This window comes from Berghia stephanieae, chromosome 3, assembly GCF_034508935.2.
Source record: "Berghia stephanieae isolate SIO BIC M18660-M18661 chromosome 3, UCSD_Bste_1.3, whole genome shotgun sequence".
Lineage (NCBI taxonomy): Eukaryota > Metazoa > Mollusca > Gastropoda > Nudibranchia > Aeolidiidae > Berghia > Berghia stephanieae.
Window position 1 is genome coordinate 61,514,504 of NC_088362.1, and position 10,906 is coordinate 61,525,409.

At 38.0% G+C, this 10,906-nt stretch overlaps 1 pseudogene; it reads right to left on the reverse strand.

Moving 5' to 3' along the window:
* Nucleotides 1-2,966: 2,966 nt before the first annotated feature.
* LOC144969306 (uncharacterized) lies at nt 2,967-3,716 on the reverse strand (annotated as a pseudogene).
* Between the last annotated feature and the right edge of the window lie 7,190 nt (nt 3,717-10,906).

A 10,906-nucleotide genomic window follows, 5' to 3' on the forward strand; every position in this document is an offset into this window, starting at 1 on the left:
CACATGAAAACTTCTAGCCAGCATGAAGAATAAAAAGTAATGATTTTCTTTGTTTAGAACCAAGATGGCTGCCGTTGCCGCGCGTCGTAACATCAGACTACTGAATCCAATTGAGGCTATGCGTTTAGGTATAATACTCACATCATACACCAGTCATATTGAAGCTGTCTAAAAAAAATAACAAAGAACTGAGTGACCTGAACCTCCTTCTATAGATAGTTCAAAGATGACGTCACTCAGGTCTTTGTTATTGTTTTTTGCCATCCGCGTTTATGAGTAATGCTCACTAAACTGTATTGACCAGACTAAATACATTCAAGATTACACATAGTTTTGTGTGTTAGTCCGTTGTATTCAGGATGGCAATGTTGTGAGCTTCTTAGCCAAGCTCATGCCATCTATAGATGATGTGTGCTTGGCTAAAATAACACACACAACATTGCCATCCGGAAATATAACGGACCAACACACAAAATTATGTATAACCTTGAACGTTTATAGATAGAATGCGCTTGGCCAAGGAGTTCACAACATTGCCATCCGGAAGTATAAGGACCAACACACAAACTCTGTGTAACCATGAACGTTTATAGTCAGGTTAATACAGTTGCCATCCGGAAGTATAAGGACCAACACACAAACTCTGTGTAACCATGAACGTTTATAGTCAGGTTAATACAGTTTAGTGAGAACAACTCACAAACGCGGATGGCAAAAACAATAACAAAGGCCTGAGTGACGTCATCTGCATACTATCTATAGATAGTTCGAAGATGACGTCACTCAGGCCTTTGTTATTGTATCCGCGTTTATGAGTAATGCTCACTGAACTGTTTTAACCCGACTATAAAAGTTCATGGATACACATAGTTTTGTGTGTTGGTCCGTTATACTTCCGGACGGCAAAGTTATGAGCTTCTTAGCCAAGCGCATGCTATCTATAGATAGTTCGAAGATGACGTCATTCAGATCTTTGTTATTGTTTTTTTTTTCCATCCGCGTTTATGAGTAATGCTCACTGAACTGTATTAACCTGACTAAAAACGTTCATGGATACACACAGTTTTGTGTGTTGGTCCGTTATACTTCCGGATGGCAATATTATGAGCTTCTTAGCTAAGCGCATACTACTATCTGTAGACTGGTTAATACAGTTCTGTGATAATTACTCATAAACATGGATGGAGAAAAAAAAAAAAACGATGTCAAAGACCTGAGTGACGTCAACTTCGTTCAATTTAGCTATAATTTGCTCCGTATTGTAGAACTATCTAAAAGTTTCCACCAATTGATGCTTTGCGTTTAGATAAAATACTCACAACATACGCCAGTCATATTAGGAAAGTGCAGCTCATCGTGAAATTGAATGCAGAATAGAATGTAGAGTAGAATCAAAACCACTCTGTTTTATATCCTATTTGTCAACTGTTCCCACAATTCCTTTCCAAAGGTCATTTTTTACGCCTACTACTACTACTACTACTACTACTACTACTACTACTACTACTACTCCTACTACTACTACTACTACTCCTCCTCCTCCCCCTCCTCCTCCTCCTCCTACTACTACTACTACTACTACTACTACTACTACTACCACTGCTGCAGCTGCTGCTACTACTACTACTACTACTACTACTACTACTACTACTACTACTACTACTACTACTACTACTACTACTACTACTACTACTACGAAATAACCGAAAAATGCCCATTGCTCAGCAACCAGTGGAGATTTTTTAATTCTGTAAACGACATGATATTCCTTATTTCCTTACGGATATTCCCAGAAATTATGAAGTGCATCATTTTGCACAATGAATTTCTAGACGATTTTAAAGATGGCGGCCCACCTTGAAACTTGGTCAAAGGAGGAAATCAGAGCTGTCATACGTTTTTTGAACGCCAAAAGTCTGAATTTTACCGAAATTCATAAAGAACTTCAGAGTGTATATGGTGAGCATGTTATAAGCCGTACACAAGTCTATCACTGGTGTAATTTGTTTGAAGCCGGCCATTCCGACTTGACAGACAGGGAATGGAGAGGGCGTTCGATAACTGCGACGTCAGAAGACAATGTGAAGCGAGTTGATGAGCTTATTCGTCAAGACAGGAGGTTGAAACTTCATGAAATCGCAAGCAGTCTTGAAATTTCGGAAACTTCTGCCCATAGAATTGTATTTGATGAACTTGGCTACAGAAAAGTCAGCGCAAGATGGGTTCCTAAGCAATTGACAGTGTTAAGTTTGACATAATTTAGGATGACACAGGATATTTTTGTAACTATGGTTTTATTCAAACCCAAAGAACAACTTATTAACATGGAGACATCGTGAGTGAATTTCATAGGAAGGAATCAACAGTAAACGTGAAATGTAAACACCCGGTTATTTATCATAAGAGTGAATGCCCTTGGTTCAAGGGAAATAACCAACAAAGTATTGTAGAGAGACATTATTACACAGTTGTTTCTCCTAGACCATTAGAAATCATAAGATCATATACTAATAGTAATAATACATAGAAATAATTCAACACCCCCACTTGATCTAATGATTCTAATTGAAATTTAAAACTTTTAACGTACATTAATCCATTATAATATATAAATGATGGTTTATCAATTGAGTAAATAAAACAAGTTACTTACTGAAGAAATTCTAATTGAGATTCTCACAAATTTTCAAATTCTTATACATGTAGTTATAATGTTACAAGTCAAGTCCATATTAATTTTCAAAAGGAAATTAAAAGTGCAAAACATTCCCTAATAATTTTGTATGTCAGATAGAAACAAAATCATAAGACTCATATTCATGTAACATTATTAAGTTGTTTGATATAACAATAAAAGTAAATCAAGAATCATAATACATGTATGTGTGTCTCATCAACACAAGTATTCACATTATTATGTGTCAAAATAATACATCCAAAACAATTTTCAAGGCTATCACCATATTTTAGCCAAAAATCAAGGATTTGAATTTCTGCAATTGAAATTTAGTTGAAGGCTTTGTCATAATATCTGCCAACATGTCTGCAGTAGGGCAGTACTTTAAAGTAAACTTTCCATTCCTTAGTTCTGTGCGAATAAAATGGAATTTTATGTCTATGTGTTTAGATCTTTGTCTGTTCATTGGATTGTTCGCTAAAGCGATTGTTCCCTGATTGTCTTCAAAAATCAAAACATTGCCTGATTGATATTCTCTGTCAATGTCTTTCAACAATTGGTCTAAGTAAAGGCTTTCTTGTACTGCAAGTGCAAGAGCCATGTACTCTGCCTCACATGAGGACAAAGCAACACTGGGTTGTCTCCTAGATTTCCAAGAAACTAAAGCTCCATTAGATGTCAGACCAAAACAATAACCTGAAGTGCTTCGCCTATCATCAGGACTTGAAGCCCAATCGGCATCACTATACCCTAACAAAGAAAGGTTGTCAATACTTCTTCTGTAAGTTAATTCATAGTCAATGGTTCCCTTCAAATACCTAAATACATGTTTGACTGTCACCCAATGGCATGCCAATGGTCTGGACAAATGTTGAGAAAGTTTTGTAACTATCCAGCAGATGTCAGGCCTAGTGCATTTCATAAGATAAATCAAGCTACCAACAGCCTCCCTGTATTTTCTTTCATCTATTGGATCACTATCATTTGACCACTCAAATTTTTGTTCAGAGGGATTTGCTCTTGGTTTGCAATTAGTCATATCTAACCTTTCCAGAATTTCTGAGTGTATCTTTTCTGGTTCATTTTCACATATCCTTTCCCTTGCTCAAATTGTATACCCAGGAAATAGGATAGATTCCCCAAATCTTTCATCTTAAATCTGTCTTTAAGAACTTTCTTAGTATCAGACATGACATTTACATTATTTGCAGCAATAACAAGGTCATCAACCCATGCTATAATAATGACAGTTTCATTTTCAGTGAACTTGGTGTACACACAGTGATCAGACTGGCTCTGCACAAACTTATTTTCAAGTAGAAGAGTATGCAGCAGGTTGTTCCAATTTCTCCCTGACTGCTTGAGACCATACAAAGACTTTTTCAATTTATAAACTAGTTTGTTGTCTTTTGAATCTTTGATTTCAAAGCCTTCTGGTTGCTCCATGTATATTTCTGCATCAATTGGGGCATTCAGATATGCGGATTTTACATCCATTTGGTTTAAAATCAAGCCGTACTGACAAGCAAGTTGCATCAATATTCGAATTGATGTAATGTTTGCAGTTGGTGCAAAAGTTTCAGTGTAATCAATACCCTTAATCTGGCAATAACCTTTAGCTACATATCTAGCTTTGTATGACTTTGAGCCTTTTGAGTCTTCTTTCATTGTGTATACCCAACGTCCCCCCACTGCATTTCTGCCTTCTGGAAGCTCTGTTAAAGTAAATGTTTTATTTTCCTTCAAGGCATTAATTTCTTCTGTCATAGCTTCCTTCCAGAAGTCAGAAGCTGGGGATTCAATTGCTTCTTTATATTTTTTGGGAATACAGTACAACATTTTGTAACAATAATCAACATTTGCATTATCATTATCAACATGTACATCATTATCATAATCAACAATTGTTCTATAACAAGTTTCATAATCATCTAAGTACTTTGGTGGTTTAGTTTCCCGCCTAGGATAATGTGAATTTCCCTTTCTTTTGTCAACAACTACAATTGGGGTGCTTTTTTCATCTAGTTCTATTTCTTCATTTTCTTGTCTAGGTCTAAGTTCTAGTTCATCGTCATTTTCATCATTTGGAAAGTGAGTGAAAGATTTCTCTCTTTCATGATCGCTGTTTTTGGAGGACAGATATTTCACAATCCTGTGTCTATGCACCTTTCCAGTGTTTGGGAAATAAACTAAATAAGCAGGACTATTCCTGTCGTAGCCCACAAATATTCCCCTTGTGCCTCTGGCATCAAGTTTCTGTTTATTTTGTACATATGTATAACACTCACTACCAAATGGTCTCATATTTGACAAGTTTGGTCTTCTGCCAGTAAATGTATGATAAGGAGTATCCCCAAGACGATTATTGTAACATCTGTTACGGGTGTATGTAGCTGTGTGGATAGCATATGGCCACATTTCTTTACCTAGTTTAGCCTCTAACAAAAGACATCTACCCATTTCAAAAATGGTTCTCCAATTCCGTTCAGCGACACCGTTCTGGTGTAGAGAATAAGGAGCAGAGGTTTCATGCCTTATTTTATTCTCTTGCATCAACAACTGAAATTCACATTTCACTATCCCATAAGGGCTCAAATCCGCCAAAAATCTCATAGTTGCTGAGACTGTGTCACTTTTTTGTTTAAGAAAGTACACAAAGGACATTCCGGAAAAATCATCGGTAAATGCCAAAGCATATTTGAAACCTTCTCTAGAGGTTGGAGTAATTGGACCAGCCAAATGAGTATGGATCAACTGTAGTGGGACTTCTGAGCGAATGCGTGGAGTTTTATTTTTAACGTTAGTCATTTTCCCCTCAAGACAAATCTCACATTCAGCTTTCTCATTCTCACCATTTGTTTTATTTACATTCATACCATCAACCACTTGTTCAAGTTTCTTAACATCTTCAAAGTTACAGTGGCCAAGAATTTTATGCCAGTCTTGTAAATCTAAAGTGTAATTCACATCATGCACAGTTTGTTTAACATTAACATCAGTTTGTGTATCACTTTCTGAAACTACTATATTGTTACAAATGTGGAGATAATACAATCTGCCATGCCTATGAATGTCAAATTTTCTGCCACTTTTGTCCATTAATTCTGCAGAATTTTGTCTGAAATGCACACTTGCTCCATTATCAGCAGCTGCTTGAACTGAAAAAATGTTCTGAGGGAATGTAGGAACATAAAGAACATTGCGAAGTTGTCCACTACACTTGTTGCCTTCGTCGTCAACCATTGTTACTTCCACATGTCCTCTTTTAAGAGCTAGGTTATTTGCTCGGTCGCCATTTGCGAGCTCGATAAAATGTTCACTCGGGTTGAAGATTTGTTCAAATTTGGTAAACTTTGTTAAGTCGTTGAAAATTTGCGACGTTGCACCACAATCCACAAGAAGATTCTCTTTCTTATTCACATTTAATGCATAGAAATGTTCATTCACCTTAAATGCAAAATTATATTCATTTCCATCAGGTTGGAAGGCTGCATGTGCCTGCGTGTTATTGGTCGTTGAGGTTTTCTTTCGCGATCGACACGTTTTGTCAGTGTGGTTATCTTTGCGACAAAAACTGCACCACAGTCTATTAGCTTTAGTTTTATTGACTGGACAGTCTCTTTTAAAATGTCCATGCTGACCACAGTTGAAACAAAGTATTTCTTTCGAAGGATTTTGTTGTTTCATTTTAGACGCATAGTTGGGCCTAGCCGTCGCCTTGTACTTTAAAACTGAATCTTCTGAAGTTGTAGAGATTCCTCTTGATTTTTCTGTTTCCTCAAAGCTTCGCAGAGCTACTTTGAAATCACTGAACGTCGGTTTCTTCTCTGATTGGGTGACAACAGCTACAAAAGCTTGGTATGAGTTAGGTAGCCCTTTCAATACCATTGCGACTAGTAAACTATCAGAAACCTGTTTATCTGCATTTCGTAAAGCAGATGCTGCTGTCTCTGTCCTAATTAAGTACTCTGTTACACTTTCAGTAGGACTCTTGGCTAATGATGTCAATTCAGTGTATAAAGAAATCACTCTTGGAGTGCTTGAGCTGGCATAGTACCCCCGCAAAATCCTGAGGGCTTTTCGGCCGTCATCAGCTGCATCTCTCATGACTAAAGACAAGCTTTTGTCGTCCAGGAATTGAATCAACTCAGCATAAGCATCTGCATTCTTTTCAAAGTCTACATCTTCCCCTTCACCCACAAGGATCACATCTTTCAGTTTCTGTAGCCTGAGGTAGCTCAGAAACTTCATCTCCCATTGTTCATACTTCTGCTCATCCCCATCGAAAACTAATCTTGCATACCTGCTGTTGTTGGCACTGGGCTCATAACCTGTTAAGTTTTACATAATTTAGGATGACACAGGATATTTTTGTAACTATGGTTTTATTCAAACTCAAAGAACAACATATTAACATGGAGACATCGTGAGTGAATTTCAGAAGGAAGGAATCAACAGTAAAAGTGAAATGTAAACACCCGGTTATTTATCATAAGAGTGAATGCCCTTGGTTCAAGGGAAATAACCAACAAAGTATTGTAGAGAGACATTATTACACAGTTGTTTCTCCTAGACCATTAGAAATCATAAGATCATATACTAATAGTAATAATACATAGAAATAATGCAACAGACAGACAATCATAAAGAACAAAGATTGGACATCTGTAGGGAACTTTTGAGAAGAAGCAAGAGCTCACGCAGGGTTCACGGGCATACTGCCAACGCCGGCGGAGACTTTCTAGGGTACGATGTGACTTTTCTTGACAGCATAGTCACCGGTGATGAGACTTGGTTGCACCATTGCACCCCAGAAACAAAGCAAGATTCGATGACATGGAAACATCCATCCTCACCTGTCGCGAAGAAATTCAAAGTCATGCGGTCAGCAAAGAAAATAATGGGAACTGTTTTCTGGGACAGTCGTGGTGTTATTCTGTTCGAAACCTTACAACCTGGAGAAACAATCAATGCTGCAAGGTACTGACAAGCTTAGGGAGGCCATTCGCAGAAAGCGCCCAGGGCAGTTGACCAACGGGGTCATTTTGCAACACGACAACGCTACACCCCAAACAGCACGAGTGACGCAAGGTTGGCTAGAGAAATATGGATGGGAGATTTTGCCACACCCACCACACAGTCCAGACCTCGCACCATCTGATTATCACCTCTTTGGGCCACTGAAACGTGAGCTGGCAGGAAAGCGCTTTGATGTCGATGAAGAGCTTGTTGACCATGTGCGGAAATGGCTACAAAACCTTGACGGAAATTTCTTCCGAGAGGGTATCTATTCCATGGTGCGGCGTTGGCAGAAGTGTGTCGACAGACTTGGCTGTTACGTAGAGAAATGAAAGACGAGTCAAGGTATGAACACGTGCAAGAATTTTGTTGATAGCATAAAAAACGCTGATTTTACAGGCATTTTTCGGTTAATTATGAAAGAGCCCTCGTACTACTACTACTACTACTACTACTACTACTACTACTACTACTACTACTACTACTACTACTACTACTACTACTACTACTGCTGCTGCTGCTGCTGCTACTGCTACTCCAACTGCCACTACCACCATCACCATCACCACCACCACCCTCCAATACTACTACCGTTTTAGTAACACCACTAAAACTACCAATACTTCTTTGACTACTTTTTATATGTACATGTTGCATCTACCATATCATTTGAAGAGACATTTAATTTCAGAAAAAAAGTATTTCTCAATGATATGTTTACTCCATCCCTCCATTCTCTTTCTCATAATCACGCACGCACACGCACACACACACACACACACACACACACACACACACAGACACACACCCACACTTACACTCACAAGCACGGATTAACTCGTTAAAAAATAATGTTAAAGTTATTGGAAATAGGTTTGTATAGAAAGTTGATGGTTTGTTAAATGTAATGTTAGCACAAACCGGTGATTTCAGAAGAAAATATCTTAATTTCGTAGGTCGTAAATGTTGTTTTCAAGGACACCATGACATATTTCTATACTATATGCATTACCGGTGATTTGGAGATTATTTCTGGCCCAAACCCTCAAACCCAGCACCACCGATAGACTAGTGTCCGATTGAGAGGGTAACTTGTGATTTCTACCGTAATACTAAATAAACAAGGATTCACTCCGACTCATGGACTTAGTGGCTCTTAGTGACAACTATTTGTCCATGTAAATCAAAAAGAAACTCGAATCTCTCGGGTGCTAAAGTAATATATGGAAAGAATGTCGAATGTAAAACGCTTATCAAAGACAAGCATTGCATCATAATGATCGACACTAACACGAGGGATGATTTTAAATAGAAAGCAAAGTACTATATAGAACAGTTTTCTTTATTATGCTCGGTTGATTATGCGATAGACTCTTGAAACCGTTCATCGGTAATATTGTTTATTTATAATTAAATAAACATTGAATTTTCACGACAGCCGAAACTGAAATATCTGACGACATTGCTGGTCGAAAGCATTATTAACTCATTCATGCCACTATACTTTTCACTGTGTTAAGAGTATTAAAAAGCAACTCTCTTAACAAATTATTATTAACTATTTTGGATTCAGTGATCATTTACTATCGATATGAGATAACACTACACTCCGCTATACTAGCTTACTTGCACTGGTAGATTCGTGAAGAATGGATGTTATTCAACTTTACAGGCATGTAACTTGGCTTTGGTGACAAATTTATTTCACTATAATCTGAGTTCTCTTGTCTTTCTTTTACGCCAAAAATATATTTGGTGTACAGTGACATTATTTAAATGCTTCACTTAACAAAACTTAAATTTTTATAGTCTTCTTACAATTTTTATGTCTAAACTTATCTATGGTTTAACGATCAACGGCACAAATGATTGTTATGAGTTTGTTATCATAACAAAATATGATTTTATCTCGTTTTGTTCACATCTAAAACAATTCCTTAACATAACGCAATCTCAAAGTCTGCGTGATTAAAGACATCAATAAAATTGGCACATCGTTCAGTCAAATGTGCTCTTACAGGTAGCACAATGAGGTCAATCAGGGGCAGATAATCGTCGAGGGACGAGATTTAATTACTTTTGGATTTTCAGCTAAATGTTCGTTCGTTTGGTGCCGTGAGGAATGAGACTAGATACATGTATTATTGCGAAGCCCCACCTGAGAATTGGAATCGCACTGAACAATACAGATATAGAGCAGTGGAGGCTCATTCATGCTACCCCCCATCCAAGGTACAGCTGCCTAAATCAATCTCTTTTGACCGGACAGAAAAATGGGATACGTTTGAATATAATTTTCAGAACTTTCTGAATTATCATAATATTCAACATCGCGACAAACTATTTTTCATGGGCTTAGCCCTGGAGGGGAAAGCAGCTAATTATCTCTCACGAATCTATCAGTCGACAGACAATATTTACAGACATACAATATGTACATGATTTCGCGGTCGACAGCTGCACCATGCAACCTTAATACAATTCAACAGTACTCCACAGGGTGAAATTGACAAGTTATTGGACTTGTCGCTTCAGCATTTCCTGGACAGTCCCATCACAATTCAGAGTCACAAGTTGTATCTCATTTTATGACTGGGTTATATGACGTAAAGGCAGCCCAATATGTCACATGTCAGGAGTGCACCACGATGGACCACGTGCTGAGAACACATAAACTTTTCAACATAAACTCTCAGCTAGTTCGATGGCGTTCACGAAGGGATAGACCAAGTACTCTTGGGAACTTAGTGCGGTAATAGAATCTTCTATTCAATGAATGTGCATGATAAAGAATATGGGTTTGAATCTGATGAGTCGGAAGATTGTTGCTAAGTTAGAGCACTGACTCGTAACACAAGCATCAAGACGGCTGGTGCACAGCAGAAAACTGAGATGAGAGTTGAGGCAATGTTCAAAGAGATGGTAACAGTACACGAACACTCTCATTGCACTCCAAAACCAAGTCTTGGAAGTTACGCAGAGGCGCTTGGCGTGCACTCCAATTCCCACTTATCAAGCGCCTGTTTTCTGTGTGGACTTCAAGACCACTTCGCTAAAGATTATCCCGTGAAAGGTCATCCAAAGGAAGACAAGGCGCCAAACGGGCATGGATCATTTTAAGTCCGAAATTGATTCGAGTTCAAACAAAGGCAAGTAAAGAGAAAACAGTGTTCAACGCACAAAACAGATACGATACGCCTATGAATGACG